The 14,097-nt window shown below is 39.2% G+C and overlaps 1 protein-coding gene across 3 annotated transcripts in view; it reads left to right on the top strand.

Moving 5' to 3' along the window:
* The window catches only part of NRPC2 (nuclear RNA polymerase C2), a 71,931-nt gene that overhangs the window by 43,195 nt on the left and 14,639 nt on the right, over positions 1-14,097 (top strand). The window contains exon 32 of one of the 3 annotated variants that reach the window (XR_016524556.1): positions 6,970-7,248. The exons of the other annotated variants lie outside the window; for them this stretch is intronic. The gene's annotated coding sequence lies outside the window, so the exon portion shown is untranslated. The remainder of the gene's footprint in view (positions 1-6,969; positions 7,249-14,097) is intronic. 3 annotated transcript variants of the gene reach the window in all.

Raw genomic sequence — 14,097 nt, 5'->3', positions numbered from 1 at the left:
AAAAGAAAAATAAAAATAAGAAAGAAAAATGTTTTACAATCAAGAAAAATAAAATAGAGAAGAAAATAGAAAAGAAAATGGAAAAGATTTTTTTTTTGAAAAGGAACCCATACTTTTTATTAATGCATAAAAAAATGTACAAGAGTTGTGTACTTAAAAAGGAGCGATACAAGACACAGGATCAGGAGATGCACTTGGGCATCTCAACTAGGTTGACACCCCCTTAGCGTCCTCATCACATCCATATAACTCAAACAAAATGGAAAAGATGGAACTTACAAGAGGATTGAATACAAAGAAAATAAGCCTAACTACTTAAGTCTTCAAGGTTGGACAGTAGTGCCCCTTCTCTTTAAAACATAATCAACCCGGGAGGATGAAGGCTTGCCAATTTAAACATAAGTCCTGAAGGGAGTATGCTGCAAAATGCTTAGAAAGAGAACACCATTGAGAAGCATTAAGTTTAGAAGCCTCGTAACGGGAGAACCAAGTGTGTTCTCTATCTTGAAAGATTCTTTGATTTCTTTCGAACCAAATTTCAACTAATAGTGCTTTTACTGCATTGCAACAAATCAGATTTGAGGCTTTTTTGAGGATAGGACCAGTGAGCAGCTGCTGAACATTATTTCTAAAAGTAATGTCGAAAGCCCAGCTGATGTTGAAGGTTTTAAAGAGGACTAGCCAACAATTTCTGGCGAAGAAACAGTCAAAGAACAAGTGTTGTAAATCTTCTCCTGCTGATTTACATAAAACACACTGATTAGGAGAAAGAAAATGGGAGGGCAGCTTGTGTTGCACAGAACTGAGGCGCTGTTTAGGGTTCCAAAAAGCATGATCCAAACCGTAATATTCACTCTTCGAGGGCTATTGGTCTTCCATAGGGCTTTTAAAAGGTGAGTGTTAAGAGGTGAGGCCAAAGCAAGATGGTTAGACAAAGATTTTACCGTGAATGAGCCACTTGCTTCTAAAGACCAAGATCAAGAGTTAGGTCTGATTGAAGCCTTTATGTTGGAAATCAAGAAGAGCAAATTCTGAAAATCTGGTATTTCTTCTTCTTTTAATAGCCTTCTAAAGGGTAGAGATCATGAGAGGGTTTGAGAATTCCAATGATCCGAAATAGATCCATTTTGGTTGGAAGCATAAGAGGGAAAACTGAGTTTAAGGGGTATGTTACCAGTCCAAGAGTCATGCCAGAAGGCTATTCTGCTTCCATTTCCCAGTTTGAAGACTGCCAAGGCTTCTACTTTCCACCAAATTTTTGAGATGCTGTTCCAAGGGCTACGAAGACTGCAAAATGTCTTTCCAGAAATGTGCCATTCACCAAAATTTCTGCCATGAATACTCTTAATAACTTGTGTCCATAGAGAGGAGTTCTCTTGGATAAATCGCCACCCCCATTTGGCAAGAAGTGCCAAATTTCTTCTTTTTAAGCCTCCTAGAGCCAGACCACCATCCTCTATTTTTTTTTAGACAACTTCCCATTTTACCAAATGATTTAGCTTCCCTTCTTTATGTCCTTCCCAAAAGAAATTTCTCATAATTCTTTCTATAGAGGAAATAACCTTTTCTAGCATTAAAAAGGAAGACATATAATAGGTTGGTAAATTTGAAAGAACTGAATTGCATAAAGTTGCCCTACCGCCTCTTGAGAGGTTATACCTTCTCCATTTGTCAAGTTTACTCCGAAATTTTCAATCACCGCCTACCAAAAGTCTAATTTTTTTGGATATCCGCCCAATGGAAGACCTAGATATAAAAAAGGCAGCTGCAAAGATTTACAACCTAACCTTGAGGCCATAGCTTCTTGCTTGGAATCTTCAATATTGATTCCACATATGGCTGATTTTTCTCAATTTATTTTCTGACCGGAGCACCATTCGAATAAGGCAAGAGTTTTTCGGAGAATCTCTAACATTCCATCATCGTTTCTACAAAATAAGAGGGTGTCATCTGCAAATTAAAGAATTGATATATGGATATTATCCTTTCCTACCACAAATCCTTCCAACAATCCTTTTTCATGAATTCTGTTAACCAAGGCTGAAAGAACTTCACTAACTAAAAGAAAAAGAAAAGGAGAGAGGGGGTCTCCTTGTCTAATTCCTCTTGTTGCCATAATTCTTCCTCTAGGCCTTCCATTGTGAATATGGAGAATTTAGGATTGGATATACAACCCATAATCCATGAGATCCATTTTGGATGGAAGCCTTTTTCATGGAGAATTTTTTCAAGAAACTCCCAATCAGCTCTATCAAAGGCTTTTTCCAAATCAAGTTTTAATATCCATCCTTGTTTCTTTTTGACTCTATACTCCTCTACAACCTCATTTGCTATAAGAATTGGGTCAAGAATTTGCCTTCCTTCTATGAAGGCACTTTGTGTTGAATTTATTAGGCTTGGCATGATCACTTTTTGAGCCTTTCCGCAAGCACCTTAGCTATTATCTTATAAAAAATAGTAGATGCCTAAGGTCGAAAATCTTTAATCAAGACTGCTTCCTCCTTTTTAATTAAGCAAATAAAATTCTCCTTAATACATGAGTTGAGCTTACCGCTGTGATAGAATTCCTCGAAGACATCTTTAAATCCATCCTTCAACAAGTTCCAGAAATGAAGAATAAATTCCACTGTGAAACCATCTGATCAAGGAGTCTTATTTTTTTCCTAAGGCTTGAATAGCAGCTTTAATCTCTGCTATGTTGAATTTTGCAATCAAATGAGTATTACCTTCCGCTGAAACTCTTGACCAAGCCATATTCAAAGGTATTGAACGAGTACCCGTGCATTGTGTATAAATTGGAAAAGAAATCCAATATGATTGTTTCTATTTCTTTGAAAAATTTGGTTGGCAATCCTTGTTCGTTGAATAATTCAGCAATAAGATTTTTCCTTCTTTTAGCTGCAAGGATACGATGAAAGAAAATAGTATTCTCATCCCCCAAAAGTAGCCAATTCAGCTTACTTTTTTGAATTAGGTCTTTTTCCTCTGCTTGGTAAGGAGATGATAAGTCAGCCTTTAAAGATACTCTCACATCTTCTTCTGCTAAAAAGTTCTCAAGGCTATCGGCTTGGAGGTCTTTTTGGGAAAATTGTACAGATGACCCAATTTTAGAGTCCAAAATGTCAAATGACCCATTTATAAAAAATATTGTCAATTGACCCTTTGCTTACGTCATCACGAGATGAGATTACAAAAAGTGCCTCTGATAACCCTTTCGCTCTCGCTTCCCTAATCTCGCTCTCGCTGTCTGTTCATCTTCCATCGTGATGTGAGTATTTGTCACTGTACGATTGATTTGACAATTTTCACGAAATCTGTCTACAACTTAAAATCTTTAGCACAAAAATGGTGTATTTTTTAAAATCTAAACTTCATTTGAACTTTCATTTTGTTGAACGGAGATTTATTGAACAAGGTTTTCCAGAGCGGATTTTTTCTGAACCAAACGGAGTTTTCAGAACGGGGTTTCAGAATGGAACCAACTTTTCTTGAACTTGGTCTCATTGGTATTTGTAGAAACGTGGTCTCAAAACAGGTATGTATAGACATTGTAAAATAACATAACGAAAAGGGTGTGAGAAAGAGGGACAAAGAGAAAGGTGGAGAGAGCGACGTTGAGCGACAGCGAGAGAGTGGGCTTGAGCGACAGCGAGAAGTGCGAGAGCGAGAGGCGTGGGAGTGACAACGAGAGAGATCCATGTGTATTACTATCTGCTTAATAAAAAATGTTCTCTTGCTTTGTAGGATGACACGAAAGTGTGTACTAATTCGATATGGAGGTCATTGGGATGAGAACCAAAATTTGTATGTTGGAGGCGAGCTAATAGGAATTGTTGTGCCTATAACCTTGAAGTATGAAGAACTTAAAGCTCACGTTTACAGGATTGCAAATGTAAGTTGCTCAGAGTTTGATGTTGTTATGAGAGTTAAATATAAGTTTGACTTTGAAGCCCCTCCACACTACATACGAAATGATGGTGATGGTGATTTTGTTCTTTGCCGGGACGATCTTTCTACAATTCAGATATATGTAACACTAAAATCATACCATGACGAAAATGTGAATATAAGTGATGATCGTATAGGTGTAGATAGAAAATACGAGGCATCATATGAACTTAATCGAGAAGAGGGTGATATCCCATTGTCTATGAACACTCAACCATCAACATTATCAATAGACAATGACAACATTCGTGCAGTGGACTTGGAAAGAGAAACTCAATGTAACAGACCTGTGCCTGGTAATGAGAGATCAATAGGCTTGAATTTTATGGATTGTGGTCCTTCAGAAGAGCGTGGTCTTTTCATGGTTGATAATGAGAGATCAGAAGGATTAAATTCTATGGACTGTGGTCCTTCAAAGGTGCATAGACCTGCAGTGGCTGTTATTGAGAGATCAGGAGGATTGAATTCCATGTTCTTCATGTCGTAGAGGGGAATTGATTATGCCTGGCACCTCTTCATCCGAGACAGATGTTAAAGTTGGTCAAATTTTTTTGAGTAAGAGTGATTTAAAAATGAGATTGTCTATTCTGTGCATAAACAATAATTTTGAATATAAGGTAAGGAAGTCAACTAAGTCTTTGTTCACTGTTAAATGTATAGAGGATAATTGTAAGTGGAGCCTTCGTGCGGTTAAAATTCTAGGGTGTGACATATTTAAGATCACGAAGTATATGCGGTCGCACATATGTTCTATTGGAATTTTAAATCATGACCATAGACAAGCAACGACTACGGTAGTTGGTGAACTAATCAAAGACAAGTTTACAGGAATAGGACGTGTTTATAAACCTCGTCACATTGTCGAGGATATGAGGAGAGAGTACGGCGTAAATATAAGTTACGATAAGGCGTGGTGTGCAAGGGAAACGGCTTATGCTCTCGCCAGGGGTACTCCAGAAGAGTCTTACACTGTTCTACATGCATATGGTGAAGCATTAAAGATGGAGAATCCAGGTACAAGGTTTGAAATTGAACTTGAAAATGATGTCTATTTCAAGTACATGTTTATGGCATTAGGACCTTGTATTAGAGGTTTTTCATGTTGTCGGCCGGTGATAATTGTTGATGGATCGCATTTGAAAGAAAAATACAAAGGGACCATGTTGGTCGGCGTCTCCATGGATGGTAACAACCATGTTTACCCACTAGCATATGCCATAGTGCCCAATGAATCGATCAAGCTTGGAAGTGGTTTATGTCGAACTTGAAGTGGCCATTGGAGAAACCCCTAACTTGGGAGCGGTATCTATTGGCAATGCCATTCGTGTAGTTTTTCCCACAGCATTTCATGGATTGTGCACCTACCACCTAGAAAATAATATATTTCGAACTTTAAGGACAACACGATTGTTGGGATGTTCAAGGATGCAGTCAGGGCATTTCGCATGTCAGAGTTCCAAGCACACTGGGACCAATTACGTACTCTTCGAAATGGTGCAGTATCGAGATATTTGGAGGATATTGGTCTTGAAAGGTGGGTGCATGTTTACCAAACAGAACGAAGATACGATAACATGACGTTCAATAGTGCAGAGTGTTTCAATTCATTGACCAAAGAATATCGACAGCTGCGCATAATGTGTTTGTTGGAACACGTTCGAGGCCTCATCTAGTCATGGTTTTATGAACGGAGAAATTATTGGGCATCTTGAACGTCACACTCGGACTACTGTAAAAATCGATTAGCAACTGAGTGTGATGAAGGCAGACGATATCGAGTTGAGCCGATTGATTGTTATAGGATCCATGTGCGGGACAATCGATTGGACGGTATTGTGAACCTCCATACGAAGGAATGCACATGTAAGGAATTTGACTCACTCGGTATCCCATGTTCGCATGCGATTGTGGCTGCTCGAGAAAGAAACATCCCCATCCATGGTTTGTGCAGTCCATTCTATAGCGTTGACTCCCTCATGGCTGCTTATGCGAGCTTGTAAATCCACTCGGTCACATATCTGAATGGAAGAGACCTCCGGGATAAGTGGAAAAGCATATTGCACCTCTTAGAAGAGTGGTACAGGTTGGGCGGCGAAGAGTACAAAGAATACCATCAAGAGGAGAATAACGCAGACAAATAAAATGTGGTAGGTGTGGGAACTACGGGCATAATCAGCAAAATTGCAGTGAACCGTTGACGACCGGACGACCCATTGACTTTAATACAAATGATTCAAATGTCGGTCGATTGTAGTTGTCTATATGCCACTTGTCTTTGTAATTGTCTAAATGCCACTTATCTATGTAACTATAACATTCTATGTGCCACTTTAATCCTCAAAACTGTAATTTTTTATGTACCACTTGTCATTCTGGAAACTTCTAATGTCTCGTTTATGAGTTTGATTACTAGAGTTTGTCTATTCATGAATCTCTTCAGATATCTCGCTCTTGCTCATCTCGCCCTCACGCATCTCGCTGTCGCTCATCTCGCTTTTAATTTAACTTGTTGGCAATGAATCCCTTCAGATGTCTTGCTTATCTAAGTTTAATTTAACTTGTTGGCTATTCATGAATGAATCTTCTTCTATATTCATGGTAGTTCTATACTAACAATTTAATCCGTTTTATAAGTTTAATTTAAATTAATTTAATCCCTTTTAAAGTTTGATTACTTAAATTAAACTTAAATTAAATTTTGATTACTTATAATTTAATTTAACTTGTTGGCTTAATGAATCCCTTCAGATGTCTCGCTTATCTAAGTTTAATTTAACTTGTTCGCTATTCATGAATGAATCTTCTGTATTCATGGTAGTTCTACACTAACAATTTAAATAACATGTTAGTAAAAGCTAAATTACATCAATAATATACATAATATACATGTACGTCAATAATATGGAGTGTTCGTCCACTATTGACATGCCAATTGCATCCTATAGTCGGTCATCACTAAATGTTCTAATAATTTTACAACAAAAATTCCACAATCTAACGACTTGTGTTGTGTATTCGTAGAGGTAGGTCGGGCTATCTTCCATTGAGATGTTTCGATGTTCGACTTCGAACGTTTCAGGTCATAGTAGTGAAGAAGCGAAGGTAGAGTATAAGTCAACGGTTCAAGGAAAAACTCTAGCTTCTTCTTCGATGTCATGGAAGGCAGTGAATCAAATACGAACAACCAGCCTCTATTCAGATCGAATGCTACCAACATCCAATGCTGATCAATGTTTGTTGCCATGTATACGAAGTCCACATCTGACCACTTGACATCAAATTTACCCATGACATAATCCGGTAACGTCTCATCCGCCCATGCTATGGCAGCTTCCAAGGTCGACTTATTCTTGATATGTTTGTAGACCCCATCTCGAGAATTTAGATGACTTTACACAACGCAAAGAACATTAAAACACATAATAGTCAACCAATGTATTCCTATTCAAAAGTGTAGTAAATGGTTACCGTTATTCCAATTAGCAGGATGGTGAAGCGAGCCATACATGTGTTTGGTCGCCTATAGAATTTTTCTTTCATGAACTCAAAATGATATTTAGGGTCTGTATCCAGAACAAGATATACGTTAGGAGAGGGTTTATAACTGTATGTACTTGGTAAAAAGGACAAGGATCGTAAACTTACGTCACACTCAACCTATGAACTTGGTTCAATCAACTCCTGGAAAAAGGTTTTGAATAATGGCTGAACTGCATTTTCTCGAACCTCGTTGTCTGTGTTCTCATCGGCAATCCAGTTCACCATTTCCTTCAATGTAGCCGCTGGAACCTCATGCTCCAAGGAGTATTGGATCGTCGCTTTAAACTGCATCGTAGGTACCCCAGGGAGAAGGTACTTAATATTTGGACGATTCAAAGGAAGTTGAACCCTAACTTCCTTCTCTTGTGTTATTTTCTTCTTTGGTTCAATGGGAGGTGTGTACTTATCAAGGCCTTCCTCTCACATGTTGTTTTTCTACTCTCGACCATAACCTATAGAAATATAACAAAATGCTGAACGTGTTGAATAAAAAATATGAAGAAAGAAATTTTCGAATCACATAATGATCATACTTGTGAATCGAGATGTAGGATGTTAGAAGAGGTCGTGATATCGAGCTGTACTGATGAAGGTGGAGGTGGGATCAGTGGAGGTGCGATAGGTGACTTAGGTGGAGGTGGGGTAGGTGACTTAGGTAGAGATGGTGTAGGTGACCTAGGTGGAGGTGGAGTTGGGGTAGGTGACCTACGTACAGTCGGGATGGGGGACATAGTGGCATCCTGTGGAGTGGGAGACCTCGTCGGCATCGTTGAACCTTTCATCGACTGTAATAGAGACAAAATAGTTGACAATTGGCCTTTCATGTCTCTCACGTCTGTCTCTAGGTTCGATACCTAGGCATCCAAGCTCGATATTAAGCTGTCGATGCTCTGCAGGTAGGCATATACATCAGGTTCAAAATTGGCTCCCTCCTTGCGGCCCGAATCCTCCGGGATAGAACACTCCTCAAACTCAGGACGTACGTCACCAACCACTTGCACATTATGAAAGAAACATATCCTCACTGGGAGTGTAAGTAGGCTGGTGGATGTTTTGCTCCCCATCATATTCTTCATCCCTCGCTCCACCTTTTGAATTACCCTCCTGCTCACCTTCCCTACCTTCTGAACCATTATTATCTGAACCACCGCGATTTGGACTACTAGAGCTCCCTGAACTCTCGGTGTCAGAGTGTGGTTGTCTTACCACCCGTCTATCAATTGGGGCATCCCGAAACTCCTTCTCAACCTTGGACATGACAAGACCCTCTTTGACTTTTGTCTGCATTAAGGAACCCAGTAAGATGGTTAGTGTACATTTAACTACTGAATAAACATACTGTGGCTACATAGATTACACTTACATTTTCAGACTAAAAAATGTCTCTCTCGAGTGTTTGGATGACACCGAGTGGGAGCATGACCACCGTAATATACGAGGAATCGCTACCTTACTCTTTCGAGTGGCAACGTTTCCTGCTATTGATGAAAGAATCTCGTACGTCCACACCTAAATCCAAACAACTCAAATTTATAACTATGTTAATGTTAAACCAAAGATAAAGTTAGGTTAAGGAACATCTACCTGGAATGTTTGAGAAAATCCACGGAGCGAGTACTTCACAACATAATTTTTATTTCCCCTCACCTTCTCCTTGTATAGACCAACCTTGTCTTTAAGTGCAGTCTTCAGGGAGTCGAGTGTCCTTTGCCAAATGATTGTACCCCAATCAAGAGAGTTGTAGTAGTCTATGTCCTCAACATCGTCAAATAGGGTATGATCCAGCATACCCATCATTGCAACCTCTGTGTAGCTAGGGTAATTTTCACTGCATCATCATCATTTTCAAATACTAATTCTTTGTATTCTTCTTCAAGCAAATGCAAGTGGAATGCGTCTGAGGCCAACCGACTACCAAAATACTTGATAAAAAGTTCGTGTGAGGACTCCTCACTCCGTCCAACTCGCGTAGGAGACCGCCACAAACCAATGATCAACAAAAAGTTGTCCTTCGGAAATATAACGACCTTTCCTCTAACAAAGAAACTGATTGAGTCCATTCCTGAGTTCTTCACTTCCCTCAATAACATATGGTGGATTAGAGGGTTGTCGAATACAAGTTCAATGTCCAGGAATCGACCAAAAACTATTCTCTTGAACATCTCTAACTGCCTTTCAGTGAGCTGTGGCTTTACAATCTTGTTTGCATTGGCAACATGGGCCAGACAAGTTACTTGCCCGAGAAACCTATCAACTTTATGAATTTTCAAAGATTTCGACATCTTAAATTACTCCTGCATTGTTCAATGAACATTCAATTTATCAGTTAACAGGTCCGTACTAAAAAATCGCTAACAAAATATACTGTAAAAGTCTCGCTCATCTCGCTATCTCTCGCTATCTCTCGCTCATCTCGTTCATCTCGCTCATCTCGTTCATCTCGCTCATCTCGCTCTCGCTCATCTCACTCTAGCTCATCTCACTCTAGCACATCTCGCTCTAGAACATCTCACTTTTGCTCGAATCTCTCTAGCACTTCTCGCTTTTGCTCGAATCGTTCTAGCACATCTCGCTTTAGCTCGAATCGCTCTATTACATCTCGCTTTCGCAAAACTCGTCCATTAACTTGTCATCTAACTATATCTTCTTCGTCCTCAACCAATGCAGAACACATCGAAACCCAAAATAAAAGACCGATCAAACAAGAACAACCTAAACAGCCGCAACACAACATGGAAGACAAAAATTAAATTCACTAACCCAGTAGAGAACTTCGATTACGGTAGTAGAGAACTTCGATTACGACAGTGATGGTTTTGCAGAGCGAGATGCGACACTTGCACGTACAACAATTTGTTTTCCCTAATTTTGAGCGGAGTGGGACGACCGTTGAGTTTGAGCGCTATAGACTAGAGGGGCTTTTTTGTAATCTAATCCCGTGATGGCGTAAGCAGAGGGTCAATTGACATTATTTTTTAAAAATGGGTCATTTGACATTTTGGACCCTAAAATTGGGTCATCCGTACAATTTTCCCGGTCTTTTTCCTTGATTCCTTTCAGCAGAGATTCTTCTCTGATTTTCTGGTCTTTTTCGTGCTCTGCCAGCCACCTTTTAACACTTTGTTTTACCCTCCTTAGTCTGAAACATAACGCAAAACCAGCCCAATCCTGCTGCACTTTTATCAACAAAGAGTTTTCAATTATTCGACAACATTCCTTATTTTTTAGCGAGTTGTTACAGAATCTAAATGGGGAGGGACCCCACTCAAAAACACCAACTTCAAAAAGAAGAGGGAAGGGATCTGAAATAGTTTGAGCTTGTCTTGACACTCTTGAGTCTTCAAAGAATTATCCCAATTTTGAGAAACAAAGAATCTGTCGATGAGGGATCTTGATATCACTACTCCTTCTCTTGACCAAGAGAATTTTCCATTGGACATACGAATTTCAAGTAGATTTGACTCTCTAATGAAATTATTGAAGTTTCTTATTTCTCTTGATGATCTTCCTATTGGGAATCTTTCTTGTCTTCTTCGGATGCAATTAAAGTCTCCTCCAAGGCACCATGGAAGATCACAAGAATCTAAAATGGAAGATAATTCAGACCATAGGCTATCCCTTTCTCTATAGCAATTCGGTCCGTACACGTTTGTTATCCAACAGCTTTTTCTACAAATTGTTTGACATTTTAAGGTCAAAGAGTATGATGTTTTGGAAATCTCTGAAACTGAAATTTTGCCTTCATCCCACATTGATAAAATACCTCCTGCCCTACCCGAAGCTTCCACAAAAGCCCAGCCAACTTCTTTAGAGCTCCATAAGCTTTTTATAAAAGGTAGATCGAAGTTGTTTCTTTTTGTTTCTTGGAGAAGTACTATGTCAGGATTTATTTTTTTCAAGAGTCCATTGCCAACTTCTTTAGAGCTCCATTGCCAACCTTTTATTTCTGTCACCAAGCCCTCTGATGTTCCATGAAATAATCTTCATTATTGCTTTCTGTGAATTCCGGACAATTGGTTAACCCAGAGTAAGTTCACACTCTTCAATCAATGAATTGAACTCCTGAGGTATGCAAGTTTTGATAAATGATGATGAAATTTTAAAGCATCCCCACTGTCAATTAAGTCGTCTGCTGATGTTTGGTCAATTTCCTAGATGTCTTTTTCAAGTTCTTCACTGCTTACACTTGTTATTGATACATCTTCGAAGTCATGAGAGATTTCATGAAGTGGAGATCCTTGCAAAAGAGAGATATTTGGATCTGAATCCTTGAAAGATGGATGATTAAGGGGAGACCAATTAGTAGAACGAAAAACCGACCTTTTTGAGTTGATTTCTGGGAGTTGAAGCCTTATGCAATAATCCTCAATTAAATCAGAATTTGAGATGGAGGACCACGATTTGATATGTGATTTATGTCTTCGCACAAAATGATTGGGGAAAGGTTTGAAGAGGTGTGAGCATTTTTCATTGATCGAAGTAGCCTCAATGTTATTAAATTCTTTCGGTTGCTAAAGGGTCGTGAGTTGAGAAGGGTTGGCTGTAGAAGGAATAAACTTTATTGGTTTTTCCCCTGCTGTAACTGAGATGATGGAGCTCGACTTTTCAATTGGAAGAGAGAGAGTGTGATGGCTCATAATAACTGAGGGAGAGCTATTTTTTTTAAACTTTTCCGCTGTAAGAGGGGGGGAAACGTTGAGCATTAAATCCACTGGTTCTTTCTCTTTCCTCAATAATTGTGGCCGTTCAAATTCTTCGACTAAATGCTCACCAACCGGCTGATTCAAAGGTTTCTTTTGCTGTAAAAAGAGAGGAGACTCTTTGATTTCTGCTGACACACTCGTGTTCTTCTGTGAAGGGAGATGGTTTGTAATCTTTTTCCTTTGCAGAGGTGACTCTTGGCATTCTTCTTCGCAAATTTCTGAGTTAAACAAAACAGCCTGAGGATCTTGGTGTGACTCTTCGTATTCTTCTGGTATTTTCTTGCAGGCTGAATGAGGATGGCGCTTCAAACTTTTTTGATTTTGATCGAGATATCTCATTAAGGCTGCATATATATTTCTTGCATCCTTCGGCTTGGAGTCTGAGGAAAGAAGAAAAGACCAATCTGATCCAAGCTCTTCAATTACTGCCCCTTCATCTTTCATGGCTTGATGGATTCGACATAAATCAATTGGATTGGAGAATTGGTTAAGAAGAAGATCGCCCTTGAGATTTTTGAAAGACTCACCACACTTTATATCACCAAAATTCAAAAAGATATTTCCACACTTTTCATCTTTAATTTCTATGGTTGCTGGCATGAACCTACAAATATTTCTTCTTTTATTCTTGCTTCCGCACAATTGATAAGATTAAGAGTGTCACCTCCTACGCTTTCAAGACCTCCGAAGTATGCTCCAATTGCTTCAAATGTGGCTCTACACCAATGGACGACCTTCGAAATATGCTTCAATTGCTTCAAACGTGGCTCTACACCAATAGTCCAAAGGTAGGTTGTTTATTGAGATCCAACCCCCAAATCCTTTCACAACTGTAGGTCTGCGGTGCTTTTCTTTGTTCCATCTTTCAAATAAAAGATGATAAGGCCCTATTGATTGCCACTTTCCAGGGGCTTCTATCAGATCTTCCAAATTTTCTTAGTTTAATTTGACTAAAGCTTTGTCTTCAAACAGGGGATTGATGATAATAGGTGTATAAAAGGCTTGAATCAAACTTTTTTCTATCTCCTTCCACTCATTAAATGCAAAGAGCTTGGAAATGGTCCATAACTGATTAAAATCTTCTTCGAATACCTCTTGGCTTTTCCGAACCCAAAAGGCTTGCTTGTGATGTATCATCATCGAGTCTGAGGTAGGCTGTGAGATATATTCTCTTTTTTTCACTACATCTGCGAAACTTGTTCTACTATAACTATTTCCTTTTTTCGTGGAGCTTCTTTTATCTCATCGATGTTGAAGGCTCTATTTTCCGTCGTCCGAAACAGGGGATGTAATCTGGGAAGGTTCTGATGAGGGCTAGGGGAAAAGAGAGTCTTTTATGAAGCCACTTACCATAGTATTGAAGTTTTGCCATCCGGATGTTCCATCACCATAAGGGATGTGAATGTTTTTTCTTCCTCCCGTCCACGACCAGACCGCGCATTTCACAAACCATCCTCTGTTGTCACGAAATTTGGAAAGATGGATGACACTTTGATCGACTCTTTCCTTTAGAAGGAAGAATTCAAACGTTGGTCCGTTCAATAATTGTTTTAGGCTTTCATCTAGCCATTGTATCATTGGAGAAAAGAATAGAATCTTTTGTCTTTTTTCCATATCTTCTATGTATATTCCATTGAACACTTTCCACATACAAAAGAAGTGTTCTCCTATGTTGCAGCTTTTCACTTCCATGAGATCTGAGTCTGAGGTAAGTATCAGTTGGGAAGGCACCGGAAAATATGTAGAGTAGGGAAGAAAAGAAGCAATGTGACTGATCGGAGATGTTTAGCATCGGTGAGGGAGGAGGTCGGTGAGGAGGTTAGGATCGGTGAGGGAGAAGGCTAGGGAGGGAGAGGAGAGAGGGGAAAGCATTTTTTTATCAGAAAATGGAAAAGATTTCAATATA

Source organism: Benincasa hispida, chromosome 11 (assembly GCF_027475165.1).
Source record: "Benincasa hispida cultivar pf3 chromosome 11, pf3_genome.v1.1, whole genome shotgun sequence".
Classification (NCBI taxonomy): Eukaryota; Viridiplantae; Streptophyta; class Magnoliopsida; order Cucurbitales; family Cucurbitaceae; genus Benincasa; species Benincasa hispida.
The sequence above is the reverse complement of the archived record's forward strand: the minus strand, read 5'-3'. Positions and strand labels throughout refer to the sequence as shown.